We start from the raw sequence: 22,468 nt of genomic DNA on the forward strand, positions 1-22,468 counted from the left end.
CCTTCAAGTCCGGAGTTCCAAATCTGCCTCGTATAAGAACATCTGAAATTTTGGATGCTAAAAAGCTTCGGCGTCCGATTTTTCGGACTTCCTGCCTAAATTTCAAGCTTAAAACAGCATTAATTGAGCCCCCAACTCTGCTACATCTTTCATCTCCATGTTGGAACCAGCGTTTTCTTGAGTTAATACATTTGCGACCGAAGCGGAGCTTGAAAGGCAGCTTTGCCGCAATACGAGGGTGTGATGAGGTGAAGCATATTGAAAATTGAGGGGCTACATTCAATCGGACGTTGACTGTCTCTTGGCCAAATTCGACCGTAACGCAGCTTGAAAGGCAGCTTTGCCGCAATACCGTGGTGTGTTGAGGTGAAGCATCTTGAAAATCTGAAGGAGTCACTTTCAATCGGACGTTGACTGTATTGTTTTTGGGAAGTTCGAATAGTAAAATTCCAGTGTGAATCGAATCGAATAGCAAACACTATTCGAAAAATATTCGAAATTTCGAATAGCACACCCCTACTAAAAATCCAATTCTGTGCAGCTACAAGTAAGTCGAATGGCTTTTCCACCACTGCATACAGGATGAGCAGTACAGTGTGTTTCTCTGCAAGTGACTGGATGGCAGTGCATTGCCATTTGCATGAAATTCTGTTGATGCCTGTAAAGCTTACCCATGGATTGAGTTGTTTGTGCAAGCATTCCAAAGTTGTCACAAGTAGAAATGCTTACTTCATGTCTATTTATGCACAGGATACCTGGGGCAGAAGAGAAGTACGTGAACTGAGACAGCAGTTTGAACGAGGCAAGGGTGTGCCCAACATGGTACGTATTGAGTTCATCACGGCCATATTTTGCGCATTGACAATATGAAAAATGTGAACTTTTTTAAATTTTTTGGCGAGGTGTGCTAGTAGCTTTGCAATTCTGCATTGCAGACAATGCTTTTTCTTTCAGTCCAAGGCTGACATCCATGCTGTGTGTGGTGTCCTAAAGGATTTCCTACGGTCGCTACGTGAAACTCTCATCGTCAAGTCTCTTTGGAAGACGTTCGTTGATGCAGCACGTAAGCTCAGAGGCCTCGGATGGAGCCTTTTGGACGAATAATTTTGTGACAATAATACAGAGCACTTGAACCTCACAAGCTAACTTGAACAATCTTGCAGCTGAACTAGTCAGTATAGTCCCTTTTCCAAAGGCATTACATTGCTGTGCTTCCCAACACTTAGGTGTAAAATGCTCTTTTTGAAACAAGAATGTTACATGTAATGTGTCACTCAAATCGCAACAGCTGCTGTGTCTCCACCTGTGTTGCCAAATTTTGGTAACTGTAGGCTTTCTGCCATTGATTTAAGTTTGACGGTGCCAATTAAAAAGAAAATTTATATATATATATATATACATACATACCGTATTTACTCGAATCTTGGCCGGCCCCTATTCTAAGCCGACCCCCGAAATTCGCAAGGCCAGAAAAAAAAATTATTGTACTCAAATCTAAGCCAACCCCCCCCCGCTTTCGCACATCGGTTTGTTTGTTTGTTTGTCGTTTGTTTGTTTGTTCGTTTGTTTTTCCGAACAAAAAACATCCGCTTAGTTCGAGTAAATATGGTATGTATGTTGTATATATATGTCCATATATATATCTATATATTTTTTTTTTCATTACAATTTGCTTCTATTAAAAGGCAGGTTTCCATCCTTGCGGCCCCATCTTAAAATAGGTGTTCTCTCCTCTTGTTACCAGAACATGGTTGTGCAAGATGTTCATGGATAGTGCTTTGCTGTCTGCATAAATTGCTTTATCTCAATGCTCCGGATTCATGTCAGTGGTTGCATTTGTGCTATACTGCCCACACTGTACTTTTCTCCTCAACTGCTGCCTTTTGCCCTTTCTGACACTTCATAAATCTCTTGGCCCTGTTTGTAAGTCTCGCAAACGTTGCTGTAAAATCTTAGGATAAAAATGCAGCAGGAACATCAAAGATGGTAGCAATGAATAGCAAGGGAGAAGAGGGCCAACTACATCACAGAAAATCTTTGTTCAAGTATTCTTTAGTGTTGGACTTCATTAAAGTGAAGTTTCCTCAACATTTCCTGATGGGCTATCACGAGCATGCATTCTACATTTTCCATAATGTGCAAACACAGTAAATCTGCAATTTACTTCGTTATATTGAATTTCAACTTTCAACGTTTTCAGGAAATGTCGAAAAAAGCTAACAGATAAGGAAAGTGTGATATTTGCTTGCTGCCTTCATAATAATTTTTCTGTGGTGGCAGGCATCTTAGGATGACTACACATTAATTACAAGATTATTTGAAGAAATTAAAGTAGGTTAAATTGAACTTTATAATTAGAGGAAACAGGCAGTTGGGTCAAATGGGAGAATTGAAGTTCTTCCTGCGAAGAGCCTTTGCTGCTTTGAGATCTCCAAAAAGCTGCTGCCACTGGTAATTTTCGCGGAGTGATGAAATTTGATGAAATTGACTGGCGAAACCAGACATGCTGAAGAGCGAAACTGCCATACCCTAGTAGGTGACCATGTTGACGACACTGTTTCCGAAAACGATTGCAGCTGTGTTATCTCTGCCTAATTTAAATATGTGCACCATGCATGCTATAACAGCAAGCACAGCCCTACACTCGCGGAACAAAGTAGATTGGTGGTTGATACAACAATGCTTGCTCTTTCTGGACGTCTCTGAAGAGTAGGCAGTTGTGCTCCTCGACATTTCGTTTTCTCATGCTAAATTAACTAACTTCACAATTCCAGTTGCAAATCTACTGTGATCCAACATTCACTCACTTTCTTTTCGGTGTGGGAAAAGGTTGCACAAGACGTTCTTTTGCACACATTTAAAAGGTGTTTTCATATCTGGCCTACAAAGTACTAATCACATTGTTGTAATAAGTTATAATTATGATGTTAGATGATTAATCACCACTGTTACTGATTAAAAGCACTGGCGGCTTCTTTAGAAATACTTTTGCATTTATGTCACACCAACTTGCCCAGTCTGCAGTACTCTTTATGAAGTTGGTACTAACAAAACAAGTTTCTCATCTGCAAAAAGCTTCAACCTTGTTCACTTTACATGTTGGCAAGAATAGTTGGCATAAGCTAACTGCTCGTTTTGTGATTCATGGTATATTGTAGCTCGTAAGAATCAGTTTAGCAACAGAACATTAACCATTCCCCTGGCTAGTCCTGCATAATTTTTTCTCAATTCCTAAAGGTTTGAGATTTTGTCATATTTACTGAACAAACTTGTGGTTGTACTAGTATGCGGATGCTGATGGCTTTTTTGCTGGGTGGCACAGAGCTGGATGATGGAGACCGCATATGGGCCACGTGGCAGGCAGTAACACAACTGCGCAGCCAAACAGAGACACACTGGCTGCGCTGGTACTGCATCTGCAGAATGTGGCCAGCCATCACGAGACCAAGATGCCCATCAGCAACTTGGCACGTGTTTCGGACCAACTATTGTAGGATTTTCTGCAAATGACATGACCGCAGTGCCCAACTTGCTGGCAGAGACTGAGCAGCAGGCACAGGTAAAACTCGAAAGGCTTGTTACTTTTCACAAATCTCAGAGAAATTTATTCTTCAAAAATATCTGCTGTGCATGTTTCTCTCTTGCTCCTGTTATGCAGCTCTGAATTTGCAATGTGGGATGACAGGGCCTGAAAAAAACTTTGATCTCCACATTTTTTATAATTTTATGTAGCAGCACTTATGTTTGTCCATTGAAAAATTGGCCACGTATCTGCGTGCTCCGCTGCAAATGCCGTGTAAAGATGATAGAGGAGGCGCTGCGTGAGATATGGACGCCATCTAGCAATACGTCGGGAAAACATGAGCTTGTGCAGAGGGTTTCCTTCCTCCGTGTCAGAGGGCTTTTGTCGGTACACATAGGCATTTTCAGCGCAACTTAAGAAACTAGGGTCTGTAAAATTGCGTATCTATGTATTTGCTATTAAAGGAACACACCTCCTAACACTTACCTAGTGATGTTGCACCTCAGATATATGTAACATTTACTTTTTGATAGACAACGTTCACAAGTATGAACAGCCGTACCAGTTCAAGATGGGTGGTCGGTAAGCAAGTGGTTCAACTTTGGCCGTGTCGCTGAATCGGGTGACAGACAGACACAGACAGACCAAAATTTCTGCGTTTAAGTTCCCCAAGAAAGACTATCATCTTTAATAAACTTGCACACAGTTTGTCAGCACTTATGTTGTTTGATTCTTACCCTCCATCCTGTTTTCACGCTGTTTCATTGCAGCAACTCGATGCTGCCTTCATGTTCTTCAAAGGTGCAATATTGCCGTCGGAGGTGTCCGACATGTCCTTAAAGGGACAGACAACCGCTCGGAACACGAATTGAGATAACCTTACTAATGGAAAGATTGTCTATTGTATAGGCTAAAAGGAACCCTGTTTTTGTCGTTGAACACGGATTTATAATTTTATTGCTTCACTGAAAATTACTTTTGGTGCCTGGCGCAGCAAAAAAGAAAATGATTCATATCAAGGCACTCACGTAACGTTTTACTGGTGTACGCTGTTGATTGTCTCTATTTTAGCGTTGCAATGCGGTACGTCTTTTTATCGTAATCTTTTCTAACTTAAAACGTGCAGATATGCCTTTGTACTGAGCAGAACAGTGGCGCCACCTTCGCTTGACGTATGATTCTTGGTCATGAGCGGCAGCATGAACAATGTTAGTTGAGGGCCTATGAACGTTGTTAGTTGAGGGCCTAACGGCACCTACCAACGAATGGGAGAAGGGCAAAGAGTGCCTTCACGATTAGCTCCGATGAGCACCTGTTTGCTGGGTGGTAAAGAGACCTCGCATGATGATGAGCGTTTGGAAAACTTATTCTTCCTGCTTTTTATATTCAAGAACTGTTAAAAATGACAATAAATGACAATATGAAAATGGTTAACCAAAGTTTGTCACTCCTGTGAAAGCAGAACCTTGTGCGTAATGAACAGTTTGCAAGGAGAGCTATCGACATTGCTATCGTTCACAGCGTTGCTTGACGAGGAACGAAAAGTTCTGCTTACAAAATATCCACATGCTTTTGGAATCAATTGCTGCTGGTTTAACCACCACAGAGGGGCAGCTTCCATTGCGTCGTAAAAAAACTGGGTTGATAAAAATTTGTTGTCAGTTCTTTTAAGGCATCCAACTTGTCCACTAATTTGTGGGAAAGAGTTTGTTTATTGGCCAATCTTATCCTAATGTATTGCACGTGTAATGATGCACTATGTTTAAATCGAAGCAATCTAACAAGTTCTGCAAGTCACAAGCACTTCGCTATATAGGCATTTGACTGTATTCTTGCATGGTGCAGGCTTTTGAAAATTACTGTTTGTGATGCTTTCAGGTGATGGAAGCCCTCATGAGCGTGCCCGCAGACTATTGGGAACAACTGTTGGATGTGGACACTGATGAGGATATTGGCACCCTGAGATAAGAGCTGGCAAGTTATTATATCACCAGTCAAAGCTTTCTCATTCATTAAAAGAATTCAGGGCATAGCACTCTATGCTGCAGTGAAACCACCTTTACAGGGGTTACATGCAGTCAAATATACATATATTCGTCATTTTGCATGCTTCGAAATTTCAAATAATTTAAATTCGTGTCGAAGTGAATTCGAATACTGTAATATTCGTTCGAATATTTGAAGTGCTCGAATATTCGCCCATCCATATTTAAAGGGGTCCTGAAACACTTTTTCAAGTAATTGTTGATTTACCTCAGTATCGGAGTTTATTGCCTCACGAATCGATCACCACAAAAGTTTTCGAATCTGTCGAGCATTTAGGCATTCATTTTCGGATGTCTTGTGCACTACTTAAAACTGGTTCACAGTGGTGTGGGCAAAGTTAGTGGAGCTGGAATGTGTATTTGAAATTTCATGCAATTTTCCCCTTTTGTTAAGGTGAGAGTCTACCATGTCCTCCAGTGTTCTTTTTCCTTTTTCTGTTCCTTTCTTAGCACCAGGAAGCACATTGCTTGGTCCAATCTACGGTTCTGTTGGTAGAAAGAACTCTCGAACGACACCGAAAAGGTAAGCACTTTGTACCTATTATATTGCATGTTGGTCTGACTTCACCTCGATTATTCAAGATCCCAGTGGTTTGTGAACCCACGTGTTTTAAAAATTCTACATTACATGCCTGTTCTTCCATAGTTTCTTACAGTATCCCCTAGAGGGAAAATAGTGCTCCAGTCTGAGTTTCCTAATGCATGCTGTACCTTTCTGGGAACAATAGCATATTGCCACCAGGCCGCAAATTGGCGAACTGCAGTGGTATTTCTTGTCTGAAGACCTTCTTTTGCACGTGGCAATATTGGTGTGCGAGGCTTGTGTGCAGGCCCCTTTATAGGGTCCTGAATGGCCCCTTGAATTTAATAAAAATCCGTTATGCGGGTAAAGTATGAAGCTGTGAACATTTTCCCCAAGTTTTGTAGTTATAAGAAACGTTGAGATAAGCAGTATGTAGGAGTATCTCCTACTTGCTGTTTCTGGAATGCCGGCTGGCTGGTTTTAAGTGGCAGCAGCTCATAGATTCCAGCCTAGGGTGAATCTAGACCCTTTATTTCTTAAGGGGTATGGTAGGGTAAACAAGTCATCTTGGTTTCAGCTTTATATCTCGAGAACTTTTGCATATTTTATTGGGAAATTTTGCGCCCTAAATAAGAAAGCTTTTGACCTTCACTTTATGCGATTTTGACCCTGTAGCTTTTGTGACTATTTTCTATTTAAGTACCATTTTTATACTGGGGTGTGAAACTAAATGTATCTTTTCTCAGAAACGAAAAACAGTATGACCGTGAAATCTGGCACGCTGATTCCACATGGTAGTAGTGGCTTAGCCCCTAGATCTAAAAACGGGTTTCTACATGTATCTCTCAAGAAAAAGAAATATTGTCCTCGCATGTAACATGCCGTAAGAGAGACTTTCCAATTAATATTTTTTTAAATTATAACTAGTACAATTTTACGAAGTTTTAGGTTCAGACTATTTGGAAGGGATTAAAGTATAATCTGAGAAAGTTTCAGCGCAATCAGTTGGATAGTTTTCCAGAAAAGGTACATTGAGTTTCGAAAATTTTGAAAAAACTGATCGTGAGAAAAACGCGCCTTTATGTCTAAAACATAGAGTGTTCACAACATAAACCAATGACTACGCTACAAAGGCATTACTGCTGGGAAAATTTGAAATCAAAATGGTAGGAAATGCATATATTTAACTGATCTAGCCATATTTTTATTTAAAAATACATACATGCAGAAACAATGGAAAACATGTAAACAAGCCCTTGCATCAGTCAGGAGGCGCAGTTCTTGCCGCCATTTTTAAATGGCTTCGAGCGTTCTTACGCCCTTGCCAATGCATGGTCTTGCTCCTCAGAATGCGTATCTTTTAGTAATAAAAAAAATATATATATATTTCTTTCTTTTTCTTCCCCCCCCCTTTTTTTTTTTTTGTCTACCCTACCATACTCCCTTAAAGGGATATTTTATTTTGCACTGAAATACCAGTACTTCACTGTGTCCTCATGGGTTTCAATGCTCTTCTTTTTTCAATTGGCGGAGTTGCAGAAGTCTATATTTTGACTAAGCAGGTTGTCTTGGCCAACTAAAAAAGTTCACTAGTGCAGAACAGATGTCAGCCCGTAAAATCACAGATAGCCAATTTAGGAATTTCAAGGTTGCAGCGCCAGCAGTCGTTCATCTTTGAGTCTTCGATTTATGCAGCTTATATATCCTTATGTTCATTTGGAAGCAGTGTTTAATAATGCATTGCCCAGCTCGTTGCCACACCTTTCACACTGGGATCTTCAATGATGAAAGGACAAGAACATTCTTAAGAGTCAACGTGGTGTTGTGTGCTGCTTTTGTTTGTCCCCATCTTTTTAGCACTACAGTCAAACCTGTTTATAACGAGCCCGGGTACAACAAATTCTGCTTTATAATGAACACTCGAAGCTGTCTCGGCATTATTCATGTACAATGTACTTTCTGTAATGATCTGTACATTGGATACATTGAATTTGCGAAAGCCACGAGTGCAGCTGAAAATGATGTTGAGTTTGCCGCTAATTGGAAGGAACTTGCTCGCGTTCTTGACATTGTTCCCCAAGAATTCTACTTTGGAGATTTGGTCATTGTTGATGACGAGGTAGCAGTGATGCAAGCCCACTGGATGCAGAAATTGTTGCTGATGTGGTGGCTTCTGGTGACATGGAAGACAAAGAAGAGCCGCCACTGGAAGACAATCGCCCACAACCAACATTTGCTGAAGCAATCTCTGCAACAGATGTACTGCAACGCTACTGTGCGATATCCAAGGGAGTGGACTTGAGTTGCTTGACATTATTTTGCAAGTTGAAAATATAATTCAGATTGTTGTTCCAAGGCGCACATTGCAAACCAAGAGAATCACCGACTGCAAGTGCACATTGTGGGGCAGTTGCTTTTGGAGCATATTATGCGTGACGAGTGGCATGGCATTATTTTTGTTTGTGCGTTTTCGTCTGACTTCACAATATTTCGTATAGTGAACTAGGCGTTGAAATTTGTTAAAAGCGGGTTCATTACATAGACTTCCTTGATATATTGAACAAATTCCGGAAAATCCTGCTGTTCATTATAATCGGGTTTGACTGTACTGATGGCCCCATATGGCAGGCCAACTAGCCTGTATTACTGGCTTGGCCACTCCTTTAATGCTTTCGGGTGGCTTTGTTAGAAGTTACACCTTGTACAGCCACTTCAAATGCACCACAGTGAGAAAAAAAAATGGAGCAGTAGCAGCTGCTACAGCTGAAGGGAACTAAAGAGCTGAGAAGGTGTGAGCAGAGTAAATGTAACAACTTATTCATATTATTCATATTAAGGTGCTTCACTCGCTCGGATGGAAAATTCTTGAATAAGGGATGTCACTAGAGCCAGCGTTTTGACAAGTGGTCTCGTCGTCTTCAAGGCTGCTGCCTTGAAAAAGACAAGACCACGTGTTGAAACTCTGGCTCTAGCGACACGCCCGTTCAGGAGAACATGGAGGCTTGAAGAGATGAAAAATCTGAGCTTAAGCCTTGTTTGCACTCGCTCAGTGTTTTAAGGCACAACTAGCAATGAATTGTATGTGAACATACACTGCATGTTTCGTGTGAACATCACAAATGCATAGACTCAATGGAATGCATTCAGGAAATTAATAGAGCTGTCCGAATAGCAAAATTTCGGGTGCGAAGCGAATTCGAATATTGAAGTGCGAATCGAATCGAATATTTTTCGAATACTTCGAAGCGAAATTGCTGAAAAAGAAAGTTGGAGAGGATTCCTAAGTACATTCTTATGAGATAGCAACATGAAAGTGTTCTTTTTGCTAGGTTGAAGCGCTGGTGGGGTGATGTTTCATAGTTGTCTTATCAAGAATGAGGCAATGTAGAGGCCAAATTGTATTTATGTACATGATTTGGTGCAACCAAAGTGTTGCCAATAACACTTTACACGTGATAGGCAAACATGCCATTTCCTCAGCCGCTCCTCCTCTTTCAACTGCTGTGGAAGGCCAACTGATGTGGCGGACAAGGGTGTGCTCCCTTCAAGTCCGGAGTTCCAAATCTGCCTCGTATACGTCGATATATAGGGACATCTAAAATTTTGGATGCTAAAAAACTTCGGCGTCCGATTTTGCGGACTTCCTGCCCAAATTTCAGGTCCGAAACAGCATTAATAAAGCCCCCAACTCTGCACATCTTTCATCTCCATGTTGGAACTAGCATTCTTTTTTAGTCAATACATTTGCGACCATAGCGGAGCTTGAAAGGCCGCTTTGCCGCGGTACGGGGGTGTGATGAGGTGAAGCATATTGAAAATCTAGGGACCACTTTCAATCGGACATTGACTGTCTTAGCTAAGTTCGACCGTAACGGAGCTTGAAAGGCAGCTTGCCGCAATACGGCGGTGATGAGGAGCATATTGAAAATCTAGGAACCACTTTCAATGGGACGCTGACTGTGTCTTGGCTAAGTTCGACCGTAACAAAGCTTGAAAGACAGCTTTGCCGCGATAGGACAGTGTAAGGAAGTGAAGAATATTGAAAATCTTAAGGGGTCACTTTCAAGCGGACGTTGACTGCATTTCTCTTTGGGAAGTTCGAATAGTAAAATTCCAGTGCGAATCGAATCGAATAGTGAACACTATCAGAAAAATATTCGAAATTTCGAATATTTGCACACCCCTAGAAATTAGCATGTAGCAGGTACCATTTTTTGCTCGAAAATGCCTAAACATGGCATATCATTAACCCTTTAATGCCTGAATTATGAAAGCGCCGAAGAAAAAAAATTGTTTTTCATTTTTCAGCTTCAAATAGCAATCTTAACTTAAAGCAGCAGTTGTATTATTCAAAATGCAACTTTAATGCATACTTTTAGGTATGTCGCGAATTCGCGACAACCGGCACTTAAGCGAATAGTAGCTCAATATGTTCAATGCAACGCAAGTACGGCATCGCCGCATCAATGAAGCGGATCTCTTCAGGGCGACGTAACTTGGCATCGTCATTGTTGTTAAATGCAAGTTTCACTTTATTGCCTCCTACCAATCACGTGACATCGTGTAGGCCACCGTGCGTGCCCTAGACTCCGCCGCCCAGTATAGCCGACTTCTTGGGAGCCGACAGAATGACATGAAGGCGACGGCACCGAGAAATAGATCTAGCTCACCACGGGACAGAGCCAGTCCTTTGTTCGAATTTTTTCTTCGTCGCAAACAGATTGCTCTGCTGAACGATTTCATCCGTGAAGGTGTCATAAAAAATTTTTGAAATATTTAATAGGAGCTCGGACAGTGTCACATTGAGGATGAGAGGTTTTCCAGTGTGGCATTTCCTGCTGTTCTTGACAGTCTTTTTTTTTTCCACCGCACTGCATGTTTTAGAGAGGCACTAGCTTGGCTGGTCTACCACATCTTCGTCTTCACCCTCACTGCTCGATGAAGACACTCGTGCTTGTGCATGAGGATCGGGATCGACATCGTCGTCTTCGCTCTCACTGAGACAGCTGTCGTCACTTTCTTCTTCAGGTGGCAAGCGCGTGCGAATTCTTTTTTTCCCATAAAATGAGCGGAAGTCCATCATGAACTTGTCATACAGACAGTCATCACTGACTGACTCAAATGCCGGATGTCGCGAATTCGCGACATACCAGAGAAGCGAGGATCGCGCAGGAAATAACGTACTTCAAAACAACGTGACATGTCGTGTGCAACCTCTTGTATGCGCGCACATCGAAACTATTTTTTAGGAGATGGCACTTCCGTCCTTCGGGCAGAAAACAATGAAGAAGCGACAGCTGTTGCACGTGCTTCTCGCTATCCGGCAACAGATACACAACACTGGGTTCCAGCTTGCAATACCTTACATGCAATGGCGCTAGATGTCTCGTGCTGAAAGCTACATTCGCCGGAAATACGTGACAGCTGCCGGTGAAGGCATCAATTCGTTTCGTGTGTTACTTAATCGGCGTCTTTCAGTATGTCGCAAATTCGCGACAACCGGCAGTAAAGGGTTAAAACAATGTTCATAATCGCAGAGAGATGCGTGCATGGTACTATCGTGTTGAATGTAAGTAGCAACATGCATGCTGTGGCCGGAGCTCTCCCAACCAGTCTGGTGGCACCCATGTGTGATGCTTAAGAAAAAAGTGGAAATGTTTCCAAACCGGCAAAGCCCATACCCCCTCTCCCCCACTTTCTGTCATCTGATTCTTTATCTCGAAGTGATGCTACTTTCCCCGAGCAGCACGAAATTCTTCACCTTTGGCAAACGGCTTCCTTTTTGCAAGTTACCGAGAGCAACATTTTGAACAAGATAATTGATCAAGATGGTGAGATGCAGGTGTGACTGAATGTGCCCTGTCCCACTGTCAGTCAATAGCCATCGTGCATTGTGCAGTGATGTCGCAAGGCCTAATGAGGGAATGTAAGAGAATTATTTGTACTGGGGTATTCACAGTGCACAATCGCACAAATGACTGCTTAGTCAACACACACTGTCATTGGTCTCGGCGCATTATCGCTTTAAGAAGACAGCAGATCTCTTCTCAAAGCGATAAACTGGAGGAATGGTGATCTCCTCTCGAGTTTTTTGCAAAAGCTTCGCATGCTGGTACCATCAGCTGGACTCTGAGTTTGCTCCATCCTCTGTTCAAACATAGGTCCCCCTTTTATTTTCACTCTGTACCATCACTTTCAATATGACTTGCAGGAGCAGAGAAACTAGTACAGTACTTCAGGGTAAATTTTTATGCCTGTAATACTGCATTTGGAACTGAGGGACTTGATTTTTAATAAGTCGGGTGAAGAAAAGTTGTCTCTTCTATTGCATTTCACTTTTAAGGGGATTATAAAGTGTCTTGCAAATTTAGCCTTCATACATAATTATGGTTGATTTTCAGAAACTTAATTTGCGCCACACAACACTTAATTTGCAGTGCCAGAAGGAAGGGGCCCCAAGACACTGAACAAAAGGAGGAATAATGTCGGTAAACAGCACATTGTGTTAAATGCCCTGGCCAAGCACTGCAAAATTATAGACTGGGGAGGAGCACACTGTGACAGGACACTGTGACCAGGGAGAAAATGCACACTCATCTGGAGTCGTTGCTCATCCAAGCCACGCCGCGCTCTTAATTGCAGCTAGTAGTCGTGTCATGCGCCACACCAAGAAACTGTGCTCTGTGGTGGTTTTTTACACGCTGTGAAAAACTCTGCTCAGAGTCTTAAATGCTTTCAGATGGTGCCTTGGTTCTTTCCTTTTACTATTCTTCATCCCGATCAGATGGGCCTCTGTTGTACTCTCAACTTCATTGTTGTAGTACTGTTCACAGAAGTGTAATATGGTCCCAAATATGACAGAAGGAAGATACAGTAAAAGCTCGTTAATTCGGATTTCTAGGGACCGGAAAAATGTCCGAATTAACCCAATGTCCGAATTATCGAATGGCCGAAATAAACACAATAAATGCACGAGTTTTTCAACATACCTTTACTTAACAAAGTAATCGCGGATGCTTGTCTGTTTTCGAGCAGAAATTCGCGCGGACACAATTTTTCTGAGCCCTTCAAGGTGCTCAGCAGCTCGCATGTCTGCAGCACCGCAAAAGTTTCACCCGTCATCCACGCTTTTCGGTTAGCACGGTAATCCACGGGAAGATTGTTGATGTTCTTAAAGCAGCGTGGCTTTTGAACCTTTCCGATAACGAGAAGCGGCAAGCGCTCTGTTCCCGTCACGTTGGGGGATTAAAAGTACGGTTACTCGTTCCTTGCTTCTTGGCGCCGATTGAAGGATCCCCTTTCATCACTCTTCATCACTTCTTGTCGGGAGAGCCCGTTATTCAGAGCACGCAAAATTTCTACTTTGGTGGTGAAGCTTGGCCTCGTACTTGGGCCGCTTCGCCGGCGTTGCCATCGGCGGAGAGTGCGGTCGCACGAGAAGTCAGCACAAAGCACCAGCAACGATCAAGCTAAGGAGCCGTACTGAAACGTTCCTCGATAAATCGGCGATCAACGATGCAGCACACCAACGGGAACTAAGCAACAAAACCCACACGCGAAAAAAAAGCGTTCAACCAGTCTCAATCCAAGCCAAGTCGATAATTGATGTCCATGGCGATGCTGCGTTTGAGCTTCACTTTTGTTCCGAATTGTTCTTTTTTCGTTTTCGAGCCTCGCCAGCGGCCCGAAAGTCGCCGAATTATCCGATTTGCGGTCAAATCTGTCCGAAATAACGAGCGCCCAGTCTCATAGAGTGATGCGTATATTTACAGGGACCAGATGACGTGTCCGAATTAACCGATTTTCCGAATTAACGAGAGTCGAATTAACGAGCTTTTACTGTACTAGTCTTCTGTATTCAAGCACTTCGAATACTCGAACGAATATTACAGTATTTGAATTCGCTTCAAAACGAATTTAAATTCTAGGAAATTTCGAACTATTCGAAATGAACGAAGAGACATATAAACCGCATGTAACACCCTGTAAAGGTGGTTTCACTGCAGTGGAGGTGTGCTGTACTGTGAATACACTTTTCCAGGAGAATCCGCGCTGCCGCGAAACCCTACTTCAAGGTAAATGAACATATAGTAAAACCTCGTTAGTTCAAAGTCACTGGGTCTGTGAAAAATCTAATGAGTTTTCAAATTAACCAAACCTACAAAAAGCGGGATGCAAGGAACATTGAATTACTGAAAGTAATCAGAGGTGGTCGTTTGTGCCTGCTAGTTTGCAGCTATAAGGGTTATGTCTTCCAGCAACACCTGGTCCCAATTTTACCGCTAAACCGGGGAAACAGAGGGCCTCGCTGCTGCCATTCTTTCATTCACTGCTGCCATTCTTTCATTCTGCCATTCGCCCATTCTTTCTGGTAAAATAAAGAATTTAATAATGACCAGTGTGACGGAATTCGCGATGTGTTCTGTGTGGAAAAGATGATCATTGAAGTTTTCGAACGGAGTTTTGGAAGTAGGCGTTGCAGGCAACTTGCAAGTACTCCGCCAGCAGTGCAAGTGCGCAAATTACCGGAATAACCGCCAATCAGAGGTTCGCATACATCGCATATTCCGTCAGACCGCCCTTCAATAATATCTCTATTTTCCCAGAAAGAATGGCTAATTCATGACGCGCTGACATTGAGAGAAGCATGCGCCATGCTGCCTGCGTGTCACTACTGTGTCGCAGTGAAGCACGTGTTTTCCGCAGGGGCACATTCCAGCTGACCACAAGACCGCCTTTTGTTTAGTTTTTTTTTCTTGTGCTGGCAGCAGCGAGGCTGGGATGCTTCGCTTGTCACACATTAGTATCGCTATACTGCTGCATTGCCTTGTGGCTCCTAAGGGCCATCGTTTCTGCGGATTTGCGGCTAAATCAGGATCGGGAAATTGGCACATGGCACCCAAAGTTTTCGAATTAACTGGGCTGGTACTGACCGCCGCTTTAAATTATCCACTCACATTTACATCGCCAAGTACGGGGCCGCAGGAATCCTTCTAATTGTGCAGGATTTCGAAATAGCAGAGTTCAAATTTATGAGGTTTTACTATATTGCCCTCACATCGATTCATCATTTTTTAAGTTTAAAAGCTTGTTATATCGGCTTATATGCTCCAAGTATAGTAAATCTTAAAACGTAACATGTTTTACAGGTTATCACTTGCATTCTACCGAAAGTCAAATCCTGCTACTACTCAAAGTTGCTTCCACTTTCCTTTGAACCAAAAAGAATGAGATATGTGTATGCCTTGTTTGAACTTTAAAAATATTGCACTGGTTAGTTGGGTCATGACGAATATGGTCATTTTTCTTTATAATATGATATAACTATTCGAATTCGCTTCGAAATTCGCTTCGAATTCGCTTCGGACCTAAAATTCACTGTTCGCACAAGCCTAAAGATTACTAAAAAAAAATGTTGCAGGAGAATGTATAATGTGTGACATAATTTTAGTCGATCAGAAATTTAGAAACGTTCACACATAACTTGTGTACATTTATTAGGTTTTTGTTAATATTTTAAAATTTGGCTTAGCCAGGAAAGTCAACTGTATTTCTGCAAATGTGGCATTAAAGTGTAAACTGAACATTTTTTTTTTTTAGTACATTTCTCATCACTTTCCTTTTATCGAAATGTGTGAATGAGGTTCTACTGTATATACTAGTAATTTTTAAAAGTTGAATGCATTTTTAGGAGCTTTGAAAAATTTTGAAGAAACCTTATGGAAATACCAGCCGACTCTTATTAGACTGAAAGCTAGATTACAATCCATGGTGTTTGTAAAGGATAGTTCACCTCATGCTTACTTTGTTGCAAGTTTAAAGTATTTGTCTGATGCATAACTAATACTTTATTGTAGACCTAGTATGTAGCTCCCAATTAATTGATAAACAGTTTTAGTCGAGAATCATTGAAGGTACGCTTTCTGTAGTGCTAATTTATTATTATTATTTTTGTATTGTTATAAGGAGATAGGAAAACTGCAATAAATGGCACTATGCCATCTCTACAAAAAGGCCATGGCTGCATGCTATCTGAAAGCACACCACTATTTGTGTCAATCCTGGTAGTAGTTTATGCGTTGGCTTCTTCTGGGTGCATAAGCAGCTATTGCTCTCTAAAAAGAAAAAAATATTAAATCATACTGCACAGAGTTGAAGGCTGTGCCAAACTGAGTGTTTGCATCTTGGGTGCATGGGATTCAGTCTGTTATTTTTTTTTTCTTTTGGGTTCAAGACCAACACCAGCTAGTTGCAGTAGACTTGGTAGTAGCGCAAGTGCCAAAAACCAGAGGAATCTTGCCAAAGGGTTAGTCTTTTGTTTCCACTTGTCCTGTCTGTGTGATTTTCTTTCTCCTCATTGTCGTGCATGCATATTTTTTTGGTCAGTGTGCTGTGGAACCTTTATCTGGCAACCTTACTATGAAAGTACTGGGCATAGTAATAAGAGGGGGAAAAAAATGAAATGAACACCTCGTACAAAAGAATGCCTTTACATTTTCTCATTGTGCATTCTTTCAACTAGAAGTAAACCATCTCTCATGTTAGGGCAGCTGTAAATTTTCTGTTATCGAAAAAACTATAATTTGTGCACCCAAATGGAATGGATACGGTTGCTGGGAATGTTCATTCTCTTTAGAAACTGTGTGGAGAGCCAATTTGTTGAGCTTGAGATAACAAATCGGCCTGTTTTGTTGAGACAATTACGCACATGAGAATACAACTTTGTCTTTAAAGCATCCCATTCCAAAATAAGGATTTTAAAACAAGCATGTCGCAAAATCGTGGTATCTTAGCAGAAGCATACATTAGTTTTTTTCTATGCTATCTACACTCTATATTCTCTGCCTATTGTCACACACACTGTCTTCTGGTCACAGAACATTTTGGATCCCTATTCAAAAGCCCTGTATGTGCTTATGATTGTATGAAACAGCAGTTATCACTGCAGTTACCAGCAGTTATCAATTGAAACAGCAGTTATCAATTGAGGTGTATGGTACTCAGCAAAAGTGTGTGGGGAAAAGAATTCTTCTACGGCATTTTTAACATTATCAAGGAAGGTAATTCATTCAGATCAAAAGGCAGTGGTACTTGCTGTACAAAGGCAAAAACCAGTGCAGAAACAAATATTACATAAACTGGCACTAAACAGTTTTGATCGGGCAAAACATTCATTACATCTTTTGTGCCAGATATGCAACATTTTTCAGTTGGGAAAAGATTAGTAGTCTGTGTTCATGTATGCATGAATGTTTTTCAGTGTGTGACAATAGTCTTTGTTGTTTTTGTAACTGTCAAGTAAGTTTTCAGTGTTTCAGCCTATGGCTTCTTTTGCAATGTATGGCACCATTTTATTTATGCTCCATTTTATTTGCATGCCTTGTTATCTAATTTGCTAATTGTGTGCAAGAACTTGGTACTTCATCCACGCATGATGATTATTCTGGCTCATTTTCTTTGACTTATTTGTCGTGTGATGATAAATCTGAAGTGGCCATATCATCATGTGTATTCATTTCCTGACACAACGTAACTTGGCAACCAGAGCAGTTACCCTATTAACTCAAACTGCTAACACTGGTCACTCTATAGACATGGAGCAAAAAGATTTTGTATTCAGCATTCTCATCTGCTACTTTTAGAGTAGGTTATCAGCAGAGAAAGTGTGTGTGTGTGTGTGTGTGTGTGTGTGCGTGTGTGTGTGTGTGTGTGTGTGTGTGTGTGTGTGTGTGTGTGTGTGTGTGTGTATTGCATTACCTTAAAGGGGCCCTGCAACACTTTTTCAGCATGGCCGGAAAAAGCTGCCGATTGGTAGTCGAGGCTCCCGAGAACATGTGAGACAAACATTATAGCGCAGTACGCGGCCTGGGATTTACAATAAATTCTCAGGCAGCTAAAAATCACTTCCTATTCTGTTGACAAATGATGCTATTTACTCAAAATCACTGCGTCACTGACTCAAGTTTCATGCCATTGGCTGATCTGAACATGGCGCGCTCGGTAGTTACTGCGGCTGCTGCGGGAGGCCGCTACTTGCCCCCGTGCGCACACGCGACGGCACTGAAACTACGCCGCACGTTCAAAGGGGGGGAAAAAAATAGAAAAAGTGCTGAAGGTCACGAGGCGCGCGTATGTAGCTGCTTCCCCCATGCCATCCCTCCCTGCTTAGCTTCCAGTGCGCTCGTCAGGATGAGAGAAGAAAGAAAGCAATTACAGCATGTGACAAATCTCTAACTCCACTCGTACTGGACGAATTCTAAAAATTTTTGCGGTGGTCGATTTGTGAGGCAGTAAGCTCCTTTAGTAAAGCCATTCCATGGCTACTTGGAAAATTGTTGCAGGGCCCCTTTAACCACCTAATATTGCCATTTAGACATTCGCTATGGCATTAAAGGTATTTCAATTTAACTCAAACAACAGAGAGCAGCTGGTGACAGCTAATACTGCTTTGGAAATTTCAACCATGAGATCCTAATCTTAATTCGATAACTATAGTAATATCATTTAGTTTTCAACTTCTCGTACTTCTAAATACACTTCTATTATTGAAATGAGACTTGTTGACAGTGAATGGTAGAATCTCTTTGAACGGAACCTGAAGGTACCAGGAAAAAATGTTCCATCTAACATGAATTTCGTTTACAGAGAAAGATGTACTATATGGGTACAGCATTGAAATACAAAGTCAACCAAATTGGAGGCAGTGTTTCCATTTAAGTGGCCCTTCTGTTTAAGCTATTTACAGCTTAACAAAATACGTTGCTGGGCTAGTTGGTTCATAATTTTCAAAACTGGATAGCGCGAAATCGAACAGGATTAAGAAGGAACACAGATGCACAGGACAGGCGCTACTCGCAACTAAGCTTCAGAAAAGTCTCCCTAGATATATACCCAGCCGAGTGGTGTGTGCGGGCACAATGCACGTGACAGTCAACAACGCTAATCAGGATCGGAAGAGCAAGACATGTGCACATCTTAACCATGTCTCTAAGAACAGTTTTTCTTTACTCCGCAGCACAACAAAAAGAAAGAGGGATTGTATCAGTGACACTTATGTTGTGCTGCGCAGTAAAGAAAAACCGTTCTTAGAGACATGGTTATGGTGTGCATATGTCTTGCTCTTGATCTAGGGAGACTTTTCTGAAGCTTAGTTGCGAGTAGCGCCTGTGCTGTGCATCTGTATACCTTCTTAATCTTGTTCGATTTCGTGCTCTCCAATTTTGAAGAAAGCTGTTTACTTTCACTGATATTCCACTATGATTGAAAAGTCACCTGTTCTGTTTACTCTGCATTATGGGATATATCGCTGCATAGCAGCAACATTATATAAAAGCCATTGTAAGATTCTGAAAGTAGGCGATGCCCACTGGAACATCACTGGATATACTTTCTAAGCTCTGTAAGTGCACAAATTTTTAGGGCACGAGATTATTGCAAGCACTTCTGATGCTTGCTGAAACAAATTTCAGTCACGCATTCAGTAAGCTTATTGGTGGTGTTTCTTTTTCTCATTTGATTTTCTACACATTTTTTAAACCATATCTGTGCCAGCTATCGGTGAAATTTTGTTATTCAGTCAACCACACGTTCTCACAGTTGGACTTCATTATACAAAGTGCAGGTGTGCATTTGGTCTTGTATTAAAGGGGCCCTGCAACACTTTCTAAGCATGGTCAAAAAACCCTACTGATCGGTAGTCGAGGCTCCCGAGAACACACATGCCAAACATTATAGCGTGGCACACGGCCTAGAATTTACAGTTCTCAAAGTTGGCTAGAAATTGCTCCCTCTTCTCTCTACAAATGATGCCATACACCCAAATTTCTGCGCCATATACCCGTGGCGGTTAACTAATCTGGGCATCGTGGGCTGCGTAGTTAATGTGGCCGCCGCGGGGATGCCGCCACACCCACACGCTCGCGTTCACACTGAAAGTAAGCTTGCACGTTTGAAGAAAAAAAAAGTGCTCAAGGTCATGACACGCGCTGACGAAGGGACGCATCTTCTTGCCCCCTGGTCATCCCCCTCCCTGCGTAGATTTCAGCGCACTCGCTGGCACGAAAGGGGAGAGAAGGCTCTTGAAGCGTGCAACAAATACCTGTAACTCTGCTCGTACTTGACGGATTCTAAAAATTTTTGCGGCATGTGATTCGTGAAGCGTCATGCACTAATAGTGAGACTATTCCATTACAACTCAGAAAAGTGTTGCAGGGCCCCATTAAAGGGACACTAAAGGCAAATATTAAGTCGACGTTGATTGTTGAAATAGCGGTCCAGAAACCTCGTAGCGCTGCTTTTGTGCCAAGGAAGTGCTTATTTTGAAATAAAATCACGTTTTTAGTGGTCCGCATCGCGTTAGCGCGATTCAAATCTCCCGCCTGAAAATACGACTCTCATACGTCACTGCTGCCATGCCCAACGTTGCCCGCTTTTACTGCGCGGCCGCCGACACTAGTAGCAGCTGAGCGGAAGTAGCGGGACCCACAGTAGCAACAACGGCGCTACGGCAAAGACTTGCTCGGATGGGCACATTCAAAGCCGTCACCAAGTTGCGGTTGGTCTCGTAATCCTCAGTACGAAAGTGCATCGAGCACACACGCAGAGGTTTTGACTGTTTAGCACACTGGCGCAATGGCATGACACTAAGCCACTTCGAGCGTAAGGGTTCATTCCGCGGCACCCAGTGAAAAGACACACCGGTTTCCTTGCTGCAGCACTGGCGTTGTGCACCATTCGGGCATCCGGCAATATCACACGCATGCGGCATTTTGTCGAACTTTCTGTCAGAGCGACCTTCACGAGCGCGCAAAACACGCACGGCAGTACGCGATCCCGAAACTACCACTGAAACGAGCGAGGCACAGTTCGGCGAAAACGGAACCTTTGAACCACGCGCGCCGTTACCCATGGCAACGCCACGGAGGTTTTGTTTTCCATGAATCAAGCGGAAACGAACAAACAGCATTTTATTACGTCTTTTGATGCTCGGAATGTTCTTTTTTTACTGCTGCTAGTTTGATTACTAGTGATTTATTGTAGGCCGACTTCCCTACGTCATCGGGATCACTTCGAAAATGTCCCACTCGTGGCGCTCGTCATGTGATACATTTAGCTTAATTTCTCGGTAAGTAAGGCACTGCTGTTGATAATATTGCCGTTTTAGAAGTTGTCATACATTGGGCTTTCACTCTGACATAAATTGTTATTTGCCTTTAGTGTCCCTTTAAACAATGTCAGTGCATGATTCGCATCAACGAGCTAGATCACTAAGCAGTTTTAATTGGCTTCATTTCATGAAGTGGCATTGATGCATTAACATTGACTGGTTGTTTCCTACAACTTTCAGGAGTTCATCAGGGCCAAAGAGGATCAATTTTTATTCACCCATCATGAAATGACCTGGGCACCCCAAAAGCCTGCATTGTTTTTACTCTCCTCTTGTGAAATGACCCCGGCACCTCCAACGCCTGCATTATTCACTGTGTATTATGACCAATGCTGTGAATCCCTGGCTTTGCTTCACATGCAACATGGCATCAACCATTTTGTTCACATTATTAAGCTCTTGTTGGAACTTGGTTGTGCCTTTTTACATTTGCTTTCTTCAGTGTGATATGTATTAGTATTTTATTAAGTAATGCTCAGTTTAATGCTTTGTCAATTAATGCAAAGAGGCTGTAAAAAACTGGGCTATAAGTGCATGTCTTGCCATGTATTAACATAATGAGCATGCTACTGAAGGAAAGGCAGCACTATTGAATTTTAATTTGCATGGCATGTTCTGTGGCGTTGGATATGATTATCGCATGGCTTATGTTGTCTTTCAGCATTAAAGCTCATACTGTCAGGACAGTTTATGTGAAACTATTTATATTAATTACAAGGGTAATCTACGTCAATCCACGCATAAGAGATTTATGCAAGTTTTTAGCTCTGTACCAATTCAGCCACTGTTGAATGATGGGAAGCTCATTAGTCTTGATTTTTCTGCAAATGTTCTGATCGCCAAGACCTTTGTATGGAAGAATCCATTCATTCTCCATTCTTTTGCCAGTGTAACAGCACATGTTCAAAAATAAGTGAATAGTCTCAGAACATGATCTCCAGTCTGTCAACATGAGTGCAAGAAACTACCTGTTTTATCTGAGTTTCCAATAAAAGTTTCATTTCTGAGTGGAATTTACTGTTTTTTGTAAGTATCCTTTTGAGCTCCATGATCATTCTGTCTTGGAGCAAATTGCAGAAAGAAAAGGTTTTAAATCCCATTATTGCTTTCTAATAAACATCTGTCAATAAGAAATCATGTAAAGTGTCGTGAATGGAAGGAAATGCTAGATTTTTTTTTACATTTGTCTGCTACTTATTTGGTGCCATTTG

At 41.9% G+C, this 22,468-nt stretch overlaps 2 long non-coding RNA genes across 2 annotated transcripts; both read left to right on the plus strand.

Annotated features, from left to right (window-relative positions):
• Nucleotides 1-764: 764 nt before the first annotated feature.
• On the plus strand, nucleotides 765-5,492 carry LOC119375949 (uncharacterized). The gene is made up of 4 exons (XR_007414543.1): nucleotides 765-822; nucleotides 955-1,063; nucleotides 3,323-3,559; nucleotides 5,402-5,492. It is a non-coding gene; the product is annotated as an uncharacterized LOC119375949 (long non-coding RNA).
• A 530-nt stretch (nucleotides 5,493-6,022) lies between these two features.
• Nucleotides 6,023-21,707, plus strand: LOC125756218 (uncharacterized). The gene is made up of 3 exons (XR_007414542.1): nucleotides 6,023-6,091; nucleotides 16,326-16,397; nucleotides 21,438-21,707. It is a non-coding gene; the product is annotated as an uncharacterized LOC125756218 (long non-coding RNA).
• The last annotated feature ends 761 nt before the right edge of the window (nucleotides 21,708-22,468 follow it).

Source organism: Rhipicephalus sanguineus, unplaced genomic scaffold (genome assembly GCF_013339695.2).
Source record: "Rhipicephalus sanguineus isolate Rsan-2018 unplaced genomic scaffold, BIME_Rsan_1.4 Seq10377, whole genome shotgun sequence".
Lineage (NCBI taxonomy): Eukaryota > Metazoa > Arthropoda > Arachnida > Ixodida > Ixodidae > Rhipicephalus > Rhipicephalus sanguineus.